Source organism: Fusarium phalaenopsidis (assembly GCF_050370095.1).
Source record: "Fusarium phalaenopsidis strain FUZ10S chromosome Unknown contig_32268, whole genome shotgun sequence".
NCBI classification, from domain to species: Eukaryota; Fungi; Ascomycota; class Sordariomycetes; order Hypocreales; family Nectriaceae; genus Fusarium; species Fusarium phalaenopsidis.
This window is the reverse complement of record NW_028145422.1, coordinates 20042-35210: the sequence shown is the minus strand read 5'-3', so window position 1 is coordinate 35210 and position 15169 is coordinate 20042. Positions and strand designations below refer to the sequence as shown.

Here is a 15169-nt window from a genome sequence, read left to right as displayed (position 1 = left end):
ATATAACAAATGCATTTAAATTACTTATTGAATATTGTGTTAAATAGAATATAAACGCTTGAGTTGATTCAACACTAGATATACCTAATGCTAGAAGTATAAATCCAACGTGAGATATAGTACTGTAAGCAAATAATCTTTTAATTCTAAATTGAGTTAAACCTACTACAGTTCCTATTACTAATGAGAATAATGAACTTATTAATAAAATAAATGTTCAACTCATTTCTGAAAAACTGCTGTTAGTATAATACACTAATTGTAATAATAATATAAATATAGAAATTTTGGCAATTATAGCTACGAATGTAGTTACTATTGTAGGTATAGCGTCATATACGTCAGGTGATCAAAAATGAAATGGTGCTGCACTTACTTTAAATAAGAATCCTATTGTAAATATAACTAAAGAAAGATTAATATAATAAGGTGTATATCATAAATTTGTAGAAACATCACTTATACTAGTTATGATATATAAACCATCTAAATTAGTAGTACCTGAATTAGCATATAATAAACTAGTTCCTAATAGAATAAAACTTGAACTTAATCCTCCTAATAAAAAGTATATTAAACCACCTGTGGTAGATAACTCTGAATTTCTATATATAGTACTTAATATATAAAGCCCATAACTTTGTAATTCAATAGAAAGGAAAATAGATACTAAATCATTAGTAGACATTAACAATATAGCACCTGTAATCACAAATAATATAATTAAAGGATATTCAATAATTTTAAAATGTTCTCCCATTTTATTTATTATTTTTGTATTGTAATAAACAAATTTATATAACAATAAATCTTTTAAAGAAGAATATTCTGGTACTCATACCTTTCTAGGATAAAAACTAGTTAATTGTAATATTAATATACTAACTAAGTAGATAAAAATATGAAATATTTGTGTAATATTTGTCATGACTAGTAAACCACCATGTAAACCTATACCTTTAGTTATAACAGTTAAGGTAGATAGATCATGTAAAATACAATAAATTAATATTAAAATCGCTATTCTATTAAATAGAATTGATAAATCTCGTCTTATATTGACGGCGTTTGATAGTAAAACTAGTATTATGGATAAAATAATCATATGAAATTTTTTAAAAGGTATATAAGCTCGAACATTTGTACGTACGGAACAATGTACGTTCGGCATTATAGGTCTTTATCCATCTAGCTTTAGTGCTATCAAATAAAACTATGAATTCTCTGCTATTTAATAAAGCTACTCTAAAGTTTATTTTCTATCCATATTTTATATATAAAAACTATTTAAATAAATAGCTTTATTAAATAGCTATTTATTTAAAGGGTAAATACTAGGAATCGAACCTAGAGCCTATTAAACCACAATTAATCGTTCTACCATTGAACTACATCTACCTTATACTTTTTTATCCTGCGGTGATTCGAACACCGACTGTAAATACCAAAAATTTATGATCTACCCATTAATCAACAGGATATTAATGCCTACTATTTCATATAGCTAAAGCTATTAAATTTTATTATTCTTGCTTGCTATTTCATATTTCATACAGCTGTATGAAATAGTTATCTATTTTTTTTCATAAAGGACCTCCCTATTAAAATAAGGAGTGCTTGCTAGCTTGCACATTCATAAAGCTAAAGCTACTCAAAATAATATATAGGCTTCTATGAAATAAATCTAAAGCTCGCTATTTATTTGGCATATTTATTATAAAAAACCAATAGTTGTTATAGATTAATATACAGGTAACACGACTTGAACGTGTATGATATTTCTATCCGCCGTACCTATTTGCTGGCGAAGCTACTAAATTTAAGTTATTAATTCTTTAACTATGTGGTACTCCTTACCTTTATAAATTTTATTTTTATTTATAGATTCTGTTATATATGCATGATGCATACCTACAAATTTCGCAGCTTTTCGTATAGAAGAAAAATAATGAATTTCATTATTTTTTAAATTTATAACTTTTACTTTATAAGTTTCTTTATCTACTAGAGGTTTAAGACATTTTTTACTTAATTTATCTTCACGAATTAATTTCATAGGCAAAAGGTCGTCTTCAATACTGGCGAAGCTACAAAAAGTATCAGATATTCTTAATAATTTAACTATTAAATAATTATTTTTATATAGCTTACCGTTTTTTATGTAATAATGTAAATAGCCCCTGTTAGTACCTAAACTTTTAGCTGCGTCTTGTATACAATCATATTTTACTAAAGACTTATTTTTCTTATCCAGTACAATAGTGGTATGTCCTTGACTTTTTACTCGTCCTAGTTGATATTTTTTTAATTGCTCGGGCGTGTATGTACGATTTTTAAATTTTAATATAGTAGTCGGTGAATGCTTAAACCCTAAACCTGATTTGGCTACTTTTAAAATATTATATTCAGGTTTAAGCTCATCTATATAATACTGTTCTCATTTAATTAATTCATTAACATCACAATATCTTAGAATGTTGAAACTAAAATTATTAAGACCGTATTTTAAAATAGCCCTGGAGATATATCTTGATTTGTATAATTCAAGATATGAAAAAGATAAATAATTATACAATCTTCTCGTTAAATTTTGAGCACTACCTACATATATTTTACCGTTAGATAAATTATTTCAACAATATATACCTGACTTATTTCTAAGTTCTTTATAGATTATCATTTTCTCTGAAGAGATATTGAAAAAAGATTTTTTTGGTATTAGATTAATTAAATTTGTATTATTATTTTTTTTCATTTAAAATTATATGTTAAAAAAAAGAGACAATATTTCTCTAAAATTACAGATGGTATGACTTGAACATACATGGTATAATACCGCTTCGTTCTGAGCGAAGTCTGTCTTCCATTCCAGCACATCTGTTTATTAATAAAAATTCGTGCTATTTCATAAAGCTATTAAAATATTATATCCTTGAGGAAGGTAAATATCTATCTTTAGTTAATTCATTAAATGAATTATTGAAGTAAAATTTCTTATAATTCATTTTACAAAGGATTAATAGATAGCAAGATAATCTGAAATCTATCGGGCTAATTATATGTGCCTTCTGACTACTACCTCTGACTAGTTTAACCTCAGTATCTTGAATTAAAGTAAATAATTCTTTTATATCTGAATAGTTACCATCTTTAAGGATATATAAAGTATTCTTATTAATAGTCCAGAAGTCAATCTGACTAGAACTTCCTAGGATATTTTCAATGAAAATTTCGAGTCCTACTTTAATATATTTAATCCGAGACCGGTGCTCTAGTTCGAATATACTGCATTCAACCGTGTTTCTTACATCTATCTCTATTATGTATAATTCATCTAATTCCATAGAATTCATTATGTTAGATATATACAATAAATCATTATCAATCGTAGTTTTCACTACAGCCATTTTTGTGGCTAAATGTGTTATATGTTTATCCTTAGAGTTATTATTCATAGTAATAACAAAAAGTAAATCTGAACTGTTTACTTGGATATTATAATTTCCTCAGGTTTGTTAAATTTTTCATCATAATTTAAGTACTTAAAATAAAAAGGGCCATTTGCCCTAACGTTTTATAAACCCGGCATAGATTCTATACCGAGTGGGAGAGAAAACTAAGGATTTACACCTAGATCCATTAACGCGCGTTAATTGTAATAATTGTTATACTATTTTCCCTTGCGAATGTACGTGGCCAATAATAAAGGTTAAAGATTATAACTAAAAATGAAGGTAGAAGATCTTCAAAACCAAGACAGGTTTATATAGAAGAATACATTAAGTTATTAATCGGAGGTAATCAGCCTCTTGTCCCTTTATAGTTCGTGTAATATGCCGATTGTAGTCAACTCCTGAAGTGACCGTAGTCATTGGATATTCTGCATATCCAAAGTTATCAGGACCCCATAGATCTCACCGCCCGCTGACACCCTTGCTCATATTACATATAGGCCAGAAAAGTAAGTATACTTTTCTTTTTTCTGTTTTGTTTTATACCCCTTTAGTCAAAGGTTGTTCTCTATAAAAGGGGATAAGTATTCCCATCTCTTATCAGATTCCTGTTACGTTGAACAGTATAAAACAGATATATACATAGACTCTAAGTCATACTTGATTTTTCTCCCTCTTTAAATTATCAAATTTCATCTGTAGCTCCGTTTATAATCGACTAGAAAAGAAGTTATGGCTTATAAGTGGTTATTCAAAAAGAAATAGATTCTACCATCTATAGGTTTATTAGCTGATAAAGATAGTAGTATGGGTACCTACTAATTTTTATCAAAAACCCCTAATTGTTTTCGTCACTTTAAGCGTTATAACTTCCCAGTAGTCGATTTAAGCTTCCTTACGGAATCAGTCTGATACTTTAAATCCCTTGAAAATAAAGTATTCCTCTTACTAGTGATACTAAAAATAAAATTAAGCTCTACTGTAAAAATAACCAATTTCTACAAAAAGATTATGACTAGTAATCAATTTTTATAGACCTAAACTTGCCTCCAGATATGGAAAAGAAAAAGTAGTAGCTCCTGCCTGACCCGAAGGGTATGGATGGAGCGCATTACTTAAAGCTTATTCTAATAGAGAAAGGTAAAGGTTGCAATTTTTATAATTTAGTATGGATCACAGGTAAAAAGGCGATAATAAAGTCAATACAAGTAGATAAAACCTACAAGTTTCTCTGTAAAAACTTTTTCCAAGTTTACAACTGACTATTTTTTAGAGAAAAGATATTGAGTATAAATATCGTAAATAGTTTACGTTGAAAACAAGGCTAGAAAAAGGGTTATTTTCTTCTAGCTGAGAAGAAAGTATATCTTATTTGTTTATATGCAAATAGATAGTCTTCACGTCAAAGTTCTTAATAAAATTCTTAATAAAATTCAAAGGCTCTTGATATTACAGGATACACCTGTACATATTTGCACATGAATATAAGAGTTAGCTACCAAAGAATCCTTTTTATCGGTTCTTGTTGGTATACCTTCTAGTACAATACAAATATTTACATGATTTCTTTCTTAAAGAATTGAAAACCTTTAGTTAATGTATATAAGTATTGAAATATATTATATTTACAATATTTCATATTTATATACCTAGAGGAAAATTTGTAGACTACCCCGGCAATCACCTATTGGTAAACCTCTGAATAGTAGCTTTAGCTTGCTAATCCATAGCTTGCGCAACCGAAGGATATGGATATGCACAGCTTAGCTTTGCTTAAAATCTTAGTTGTATAAAAGTTGTGCAAGAGCTAAGCATTAAGTTATGTTGCTTGCTGATCCTATGGATCATAGAGCGATAGGATTAATTATTAAATAATAAGGAACTAATAAGGGTTTACTCAGTATAAAATATTATCTGATATTCTATACTGAGTATTGGTAGCAGGTTAATATTAAAAGATAACAGGAAAACTATACTAGGATTTGTTTCCTGGCGCACTGTATAAAATAATTAATACCCTAGGATTAATTTTACTAGCGAAGCACAGTTAACTATTTAATGCAATAGCTCCGAATAGCCAATAGTTGACTAAGTTTGCATGTTACGTATTTCACTAGTACGCCTAATAAGTGACTAGTACATAAATAAAAAAAATTATTTTTATTTAGTTATTTGATGTGCCACTACGGAGTAGTGTTGTAGTTTTCTCTTCTATAAATTCCTGTAAAGATAGATTATGTTTATTTAGCATATAAATAGAATTGTTGCGAGTATTAATATTAATTAATAAGCCTTGTTTAGTTTCTTGTATTGCGTTCAATTTATTATTTATATCTTTTAATTTATAATTAAGATCTTCATCAGGAGCATTATAGCTTGTGCCTGCTTGCATAAAAGAATTGTAAGCATTTGTGAATATAGAAGTTAATGAAGTATCTTTATCTTTAGTCTTAGCTTGTTGATCTGAAGGATAAGTGTTAGAAGTGTCGATTTCATTTAGTTCATTGATTAATTCAGCTTTCTCGGAAGTTAAAAGTGAGGATTTTTCATTTAAGTTATTAACTCTCTCTTCTAGAGTCTCTAAACCAGACTCGAGATGAAGAATGTGTTTATTATTGATAGCAATTATCTTTTTAGCTTTAATTAAGTCCCCTTCTTCAATGTTGAGTGAAGAGTTACCTACAGCTGTATGAAGTGTATTAAAATCTGTACTCAGTTTAAGTTTATTATCAGTAGAACTAGCGATATGTTCAGGATTATTGTCAGTGTTAATGCTAAAAGGTGAATCTATCTCAGGGTGTGTATATCTAAATGATGATAAATTATAAGGATCATCTGGTGTAGGTGGTGTTATTTTAGTAGGCTTAGCTTCAGGGATTGTAATATCAAAATTAGTGCGCTGATTCGGAGAATAAGCTACAGTATTTTCTGCGCTAGCTGCTATATAATCTTCAAATAATGCAGGAGATGTTATTTTAGTTGGCTTTACTTCAGGAACTATTAAATCATTATCAAAGCTAAGGCTTTCTGTATCGTGAGCTCTGTTAACTATATCACTAGCTTTAATTTGCATATCTACAGGATATATATCTGTATAAACATGTGGTGGTGTAGCCGCTATAACACGGATATTCGGTACTTGTATGTCAGAGCTTGCGCCGTAATCAGATATAATACTAGGGCTATACGGACTTGAAGGTTCATAGCTTACTGATCCTTCGGATAAGTGAAGCTTGCTGTTATTAATGTTAGTATGCAAACTATTAGAAAGATCTGTATTACTAATTTGTTCCGGGGTTACAGGTTCCGGTATTACAGGTTCTGCGCTAGCTATAAATTTGTTAGCTTGCACATTGTTGGCTGTATCATAAGTCTTTTTATTGTTAGTATCTTCTGTATTGTCTATATCTTCGCTTACAAAAAGCTTAACTTGTGTATTAGCTACAGCTTTATCATCGACTTGTGTACGAAGCGTGGTGACTTTATCAGTTGTAGAAATATCTTCATAATAAAAATATTTAGAGTAGGTTGAGCTGATAGAATCACGGTTAAGATTGTAGCTTATAGAGGGAGTGTTAGTTTTTTGTGTAACGGAGCTACTGTTTTGTGTCAGTGTTATGTTTTCTGTGGTGCTCAAGCTATCCGTGACTTCACCAGTGGTGCGGAAGCTATCCGTTACAGCTAAGTCAACCTTAGAGATAACATTATTAGCTTTAGCTGTGGCTTCTACGATTCCAGGGCTAGCTTTAGCTTGTGCAGTAACTATGTTAATAGTATCTCTAGATAGGTTAGCTCCTGGCTGATCCGTAGGATATGCTACAGAAGATACCATTGTATTTTCTACATTAATTGTGTTGTAGTTTGCTGATTCAGAGGATATGTGTTTAAGTATAGCATTTTCTAGGTAACTTACATTTACAGTCTTATTGATATAACGTTTATAGATGCTCACATCTGTATTATTTAATGTTGTATCTGGCGAAGCTACAGTGGACTGAACAATTGTATAAGTTTCTCTAGGTTTAGATAAATCTTCAAATAAAGAAGGGAAATAGTTAAGATTATTAAAGTCTAGCATAGAAAATCATCAAGAAGATTTTCTTTTAGTTTTATAGCACTCCGTAGTGTGCATATCTTTTGTATTTTGATTATCTTCATTAAAAATTACAGAATGAGAGTAGTTATTTGTTATCTTTTTAGCTTGCTGATTCATAGCTTGCGAATCCTGACCTGAAGGATAAGTGTATGTGGTATCCATTATAACTTTAGTTTTAGTTGTATCGGATAGCTTGCGCACCTCTGCTGATCCTGATTCGGATGATATGGATGTGTTAGCAGAGATATTGTTACTAGAAGGTCATCTTGTGCGCAAGCTAGGTATATCTTCAAAATTGCCAGATGATACTCCTTCTATACGTCTATAAAAATCCGTAATGTCAGCATAGCCGTTCTCGGTTTGCGGTGCTACAGTTACAAAATCAGGGTAAGTATCTATATTTAAATATTCATCTATGTCTTTAGTTTGTGTATTGGTGTAGATCTCAGATTTTCATTCTTTTATATATACATCAAATAGCTCAGGATTATCTTTAATAGCTAATATAAGTAGTATGAAGTAAGGTAGTAATATAAAAAAATAAGCAATTTCTTCATAAATTCATAAATATTTATTGGGTAAACTCTGTAACTTTAGCTTGCGCAGCACAGAAACTTTATTTTTAGTTAGCGTAATTGTAGCAGGATAATTGTATTTAAGGGTAGCTTGCGCATTAGTATGGTGTTTATACACAAAAGAAGAGTCATTGAAATCAGGAAAGGTTTTTTTAACGTAGTTTATAAAGTCTAAACTTTCGCTGGTTAAAGGAACTTTCTTGAATTCACCTCTATATCTTAATTTGGATAAATAACCTTTAGTAAATAATTTATCTCCTTTATAGCCTTCTAGGTATTTTATAATATTACTGTAGCTCTTAAGTTTAGTACGGTCTAGATTTAACTTATTATGAAGTAGAGCTATTATAAAGTTAACATAAATATTACCTAATTCTTTGCTGTATGTTTTGTGTCTTTTGGTGCTATAACTTTTATGGGTAGTTATAGCTTGCATATCCTTTGGATATGCATTAAATAAAGATTTAGCATTCCGGCGGCTGATTCTAGGAATCAGCAAGCTATGTAGAAATAGTGTTTTGTATAAATTCATCATAGTTTATTATTTAAATAGTTTGTCCCTACTAGCTGCCAGGGTTAGCTCAGGATCTGAAATTTATGCATCTCAACATAAACCACATTTAGGTAGGGCTATCAACTCTTTCGAGCTTCGTTGGCTACTCTAAGGGGGTAATACCATGAATCGTAGCTTTATTTAATTAGCTATATAGCATAGAACCTAAAAAGCACTAATAATATATAATGTAATGCTCAACGGACTATGAGATTAGCTATATTTAGAAAAAAAAAATAATAGCTTAGTGGTACTATTGTGTCTTATCCTCTAAAGCTAAATTTTTAGGTATTGGATCTATACAGTAAAGTTAACTATATAGCCACTAATGATTAGCATACATATGCTTTAGTGTATTACTTTTTAATAATAGCTTTCTTTTGATTATATTTGGGTTTATAAATGTCAATGTATTTTTGTTCATAATTTAATAGGTTTAATTCTTGGTCCTTCTGTGTAGTGAGATATAGAAGAATAATACCGAGTGAGAAGTTTTCTATTCCATGTTTAAATACAGCTTTGTGTATAGCTCTGTCTGTATTCCCTTTACTGAAGGAATGGTAATACTGTGCCATTCTGTCAGTAAGGTTGTTAGAACTACCTATATAATATTTATTATTAATATTATTAATCAATATATATACCCCTGCGTAAGGTTTTAATCTTTTGTATATATCATTTTTATTGGTAGATAGGCTCTCAAAATATAGTCAAAGAGGGATGGATATTTTGTGGTTAATTCTATAATCACAGGCCTTTCAGCATTTATCTTCACCATTATTAGCTGGGAAAATAAACCGTGAAGGCTTTGGAAATTGGTAGTCTTTAAGATGAGGAAAATACTCTTTATGTAGTAGAGGTTTTATGTGTTCATTTTTAAGGTAACGTTGTTTTCTTTTAGAGTGATCATCTGAAGAAAACCTAGATACACTAAAAGGGAAAGAAGTAAACTTGGAATTTAAATAATAATTTTTCAAAGTCGAATAGTATGGGTAATTTTTCATGTAAATGGGTAAAAGTATATGCAGTTTAGTATACATAATTAAATTAGAAGCTGAAGGTATTGCACCTTCCGTAGATTGTTAGTAAACAGTGTCCCATCTCTGTAAACTCACAATCTCGTTTCTAAAAAGCTTCCTTATATTTATTTGAAAAAGGACTTGAACCTTCATGGCATACAAGTGCCAGCAAAACCTCATTTCACCCTGTCTACCAATTCCAGCATTCAAATTTTTGGGTGGTTAAAGCGCTTATAGCTAGCTGTAGCTTCACACCGAAGGATATGAGCTTTGTTCCACCCCAACTTATCTATTTATTTATCTATAGTATTATAAATTAACTTTCTTATATATTTTTTATATTTGATGTAATATTTTCATTAATCGACTTTAAGTCATTTAATACCTCAGACAAGGTCTCAATATACAATACAACTTTTTTATTATGTATAGCCATCTGATACAAGTATTTATCACTCACGTTTATACTTACCTGCTTAGTAGCTTGCTGATCCATAGCTTGCGTAACCGAAGGATATGGATATTCATTTAAATAAAAATGTGAGTTATTACCTATGTAATTACTATTTTTCAGTTCATTAGGTATAGCTTGCTGTAACTTCGTACCGGTAGGATATTCAAAACTACCCGGGTAACTATGATTAAATAAGTTTAAGAATTTTGAAAAAATAGAATTATTTAATATTTTATCTTCTTTATCTTTATTATGCTCAATTAATTCAAGGGGGGAAATCTAGCTCATCTAAATAATTTACAGTTTCTGAGCTCACACCTACAATATTTAATGAGCTAAGAACTCAAAGTATTAATAAAGTTATGGATAGTAGATAAAAAATAAAAAATATAGCCTTAAATAAATTATCAGTTTTTAAATATTTCATAGGTAAATAAATTAATGTGTACAGTATTTTATAATATAATAGTATAGTTAAATTAGTTTTCATTTTAATTTTATTTTTTTTTTTTTATTTATATTAAAGAGCCAACCTTATGCTCTGCTTCATCAATAAAATCTATTTCTAGAATTAAGAATTTTGTTTTATCCTCGATAGATTTTTTAAATATAACATCGAACCCTATACCTAAATCCGTATAAGGGTATAAATACGTCAATGATTTGTATACACAAGAATTATGCATTTTTAGCATTAATATTGCATAATCAGAGTTACATGCTTCATACTCTTCTTTTACGTAAAAATTTAAAAATTCGTACATTCAGGACGAAAATTGATAATGATCTTTAAAGTCGTCTAAGTTAAAATAGAAAGTGTTACAGTTTACCGGATACGCTTTTTGTTTTGACATTTTATTTTATAATATATTAATATAAAAAGAAGCTAATAACTTTTCATTATTCTTCTGTGTACTTATATAGATAGTTATAGTATAAAAGTATAACTACTCCCCATGTCTACGATTTTTAATTCATATTAGGGTTTCCTTAATTACTATTATTTCATGCTTTATTTCATGTTTTTTTTCGTAGTATTTATCCCTAATTTGATCTATTAACTTTGTATTAGTATCTCATTGTGATTTGAACTCTCTATAAGATATGAATTTAGTATCAAATTGCTCAAAAAAAATTCATTGGGTTCTTCGTCTACATCTATCCTTTATATTATAATCATTATTAATAATTCAATCTCTGGGTCTAGACTTAATTAAATAAACATTACTATCTAATATTTTCGTGTTAAAAGAACCCTCATTAAGCAATAAAAGTTTGTTAAAAGGAAAAATACTAAAAGAAAAGATAAAAAATTCTAATATAAAATTATAATCTGTAAAAAAGTTGTTAATAAAAAATCTAAAGAATAAACCAATAGAAAATAAGATGAATATTTTTAATAGAATGTTATAAGCAAAAAAGCTCTTTGTAAATAATGTTCAATTATTTCTTACCATAATTTGTAGTATTTAAGTTAAAAAAAGAGACAAGTTTTCTCTATGTATAGCTTGCGTATTGTTTTGTTTTATTAGAATAATTTCATTTACTAATACTAGCTCGGAATTTCATAGCTTGCTATTGCATACAAGCCAAGCTATTGAATTACCTTCTCTTAGATGGTGTCGATGCTTTGTATCTATTTGTATGTATATGATTTAAACGACTTTGTGTACTAGTGTTAGGTAATCTTCTAATATCCTTCATGTTTACACGCTTAGTTCTCCCTTTAGTGTTAAAAGGGTCATTTTCGAATAGATTTTTAACTTCCTTTCTTAAATCAGATTTAGTTACATCGGCTATTTCTTTTCATATATTCAATTTAGGATCAAAATTTCTTTTAAATTCTTCATAAGAGGTAAAATTACCTCTATCCTTTTCTCAAATATTTCAAAAGAATTTACGTTTAGCCATATCGCGATATTTAACATAGAGACCTCAAACATTTTTATTGTCATAGTATTTAAATCCTACTTTGGCTCTTCCTCTGGTAGGACTATTAAGAATTTCAATTTCTTTCTGTTTTAAAGTAGGATTAGCTACATCATGTAACTTTGCCGTCATTTTTTCTCTATGCCGCGATATTACATCATTTCTTTTCATTTGGAAATAGGCCCGTTCTACTGATGGGCTAGGGCTATGCGTGTCGTCCATTATCATTGTTACACGAGTAGAATCGTTAGTTCTATCAAAACTCTCTTTAGGGGCTATGGGTTGCCCTGTTGAATTCTGTAGTGTACCCTTAGGATCTGAAGAAGCCATATTTATAACCTTAGGGGCTATAGGTCTAGGTATGATGGGTGGTGGAGTTGTTTTTGAATTAACAGGTGTCACTAGGTTTCTATCTGTTCCGTTATCATATATAGAATCAACCACAAAATATCTAGGACTAGAATAATTATTGTTACGCATTTCATCAACATTATTACTATAATATCCACTAACTCCAGACTGATCCATAGCTTGCGCAACCGTAGGATATGGATATGCTACAGATTGCCCGTATACATAATTTCTCAATTCTCCCCTTGTCATGATATCATAACCCTGGTCCGGAGGAAATACTCTGTCCCCGGAAATCCTTGAATAAGGATTTTCCTCAGCAATTCTATTGTAAAAACTATTAAGATCCTGGTTTACAGATACTCCATACTCCAGGTGTCTAGGTGTTACCTCCGTGGGATACCTAGATACTTGGATATTCGAAGGATCTCAAGACATTTTTGCATCTGAGGGGTTTACAGATACTCGTGTCCCTTCAGGGTAATTAGCAGAATTATTTACATTATAGCCATCGTATACTACTCTCGAATTTCGAGTATCTTTTATATAAGGTATATGTGTATATTTACCAAAGGTTAAAGAATATATATAAATAAGTGGTTTTATCAGCACAGAGTCTAATATGATACCTATAGATTTAAATATTATTATTATAAAATTTGGTATAATATTTACATTAAAAAAAGAAAATAGCTCATGAATAAATACAACAAAAGTTGCGAATAAGGAATAATAAGTTATAGATATTAAACTTAGATATTCCGTAAAAACATTAACGCTAAAGTATTCATTAATAAAATATCTAGATAAAATTCCTACTGAAAATATAACTATTATCTTACTAAGATTAGTTCGCGTAAAAAATTTAGTTAAACAAAGTGTCAGATTACTAAATAAATTTTTCATTTTATAAATTAATTTAAATATAAATAAAGAAGCATATGTCTTCTAATGGAAAAGGAATGATTTGAACATTCCCAAGATAAGGTCCATACACCTTATCTTGTCTACCGTCTACGACTGCTTTTCCTTTTATTATATTATAAAAATAAGCTAATTATTCTTATTTTATGAAGCATATCCATATCCTCCTACGGAGGATCAGAATGGGCATGACATGGAATAAAGTTACCCAAGGGGTAATTAAGTAATAATTTAAATCTATATTTATATAGAATTATTTACTAGCATCTTCATCTGATACTTTTAAGTTACTTGTTGTACTTGTATTTGGACATTCTTTATTTAAATCTAAGACTTTTGGTATTCTTCGAAGTGGAGACTCTTTATAGCCACCTGTTCTCATAAAATTTTGTCCTAAATTCTGGTCTTTATAACCCTCAGCTAAGATTCTACTTATATCTTTATAATCATAACCATTTTTTCTTGTAGTATGCTGGTAAAGTGTATGTCCAAAGAGCTTTTCATCTGCGCAAGCTGAAACCAGGGAATCCTTTTTTGTAGCTTGCGCATCGAGAGTATTCTCGGAATCCTTTACTGTACACTCCTTGACTTTAGGTAGATTACAGTCCTCTGGTGTATTTGGTGGGCAAGCTGGAATTTTACCTGTGGCAGGGTCATTTATATAGCTTACGTATGTAATTATATAATTCTTTCCTCAATAAGATGTGATATTTATAAAAGATTCCAAGAAAAATTCTTGAAGGATTACAAGTATTGGTATAAAAATTATTTCTATTAAATGTAAATATTCATTTGCTACGCTTGTTATGTACCTTATTGACAGTCCGAGTATAAGTATAGTTATAATTTTTCCTAAAATATCCAATCTGAATAACTTGTGTAAAAAAAGTTTAAATTTATTTAATTTCATTCTAATATGTATTATTTAAATAAAGAAGCAAATTATCTTCTATTTAGAAAAGAGGTGAATCGAACACCTGAGTGTATAAAACATAAATGTATACCTAGTTTCGCGTACGACTTTTCTTTTATTCATTATTTATATTAGCATACTTTAATTTTTGTGTTGCATCTATTAAATATTCAATAAATAATAAAACGGCTTTGTTTTCTACAGTGGGTGGTTCTATAACATACTCTGGCAATTTATTGTTTATATAAAAGGTATTTTTTAGTTCTTCCACTTCTATAAAACTATTTACCATATTTCCTCCTTGAGCTATAAATAGATCTAAAAATTTAGTTATTGAAGAGTACAATAATAAATGGCCACTCTTACTTTCAACACCTCTATTTTGATTTTCTGTCGTTGAAGTAAACTTATCTAAATAATCTGTATTAGCGGGATCTTCTATAATTTCCCTAAAGGAAACTAACTCTATGCCGTAAAACTCAGGCAAGATATAGAATATGATTCAACACATATAAAAGTACAAACTTATACTTATTATAATAAAATAATAAGTATGAGTGAAGTTTTTAACTACCTGAAAAAGATAATTTACCTTTAAATAGTATAGTGCTAATAAATTCAATAAAAAGGTTTTCATGATGTTTATATTAAATAATAAAAAAAAAATAAAGAGCCATATGCTCTAAAGTAAAAAGATATATGAAAACATAAAATATAATATCTATCTTATATCGCTATTACGTCTAATTAAGATTTTGTCTAATAAACGACTAGCCTGCTGATTCGGAGGACTTTGTGCGAAGCTGCCATTCCAACATACCTGTTTGTGCGCAAGCTATAAATTATTTCATTTATACTTTATATATACACTAAAGATACAGTATGTTATAAAAAGCTGCAATT

At 29.2% G+C, this 15169-nt stretch overlaps 1 non-coding gene across 1 annotated transcript; it reads right to left on the bottom strand.

Moving 5' to 3' along the window:
- Positions 1-1326: 1326 nt before the first annotated feature.
- Positions 1327-1398, bottom strand: LRP88_00014. Its single transcript has one exon. It is a non-coding gene; the product is annotated as a tRNA-His (tRNA).
- Between the last annotated feature and the right edge of the window lie 13771 nt (positions 1399-15169).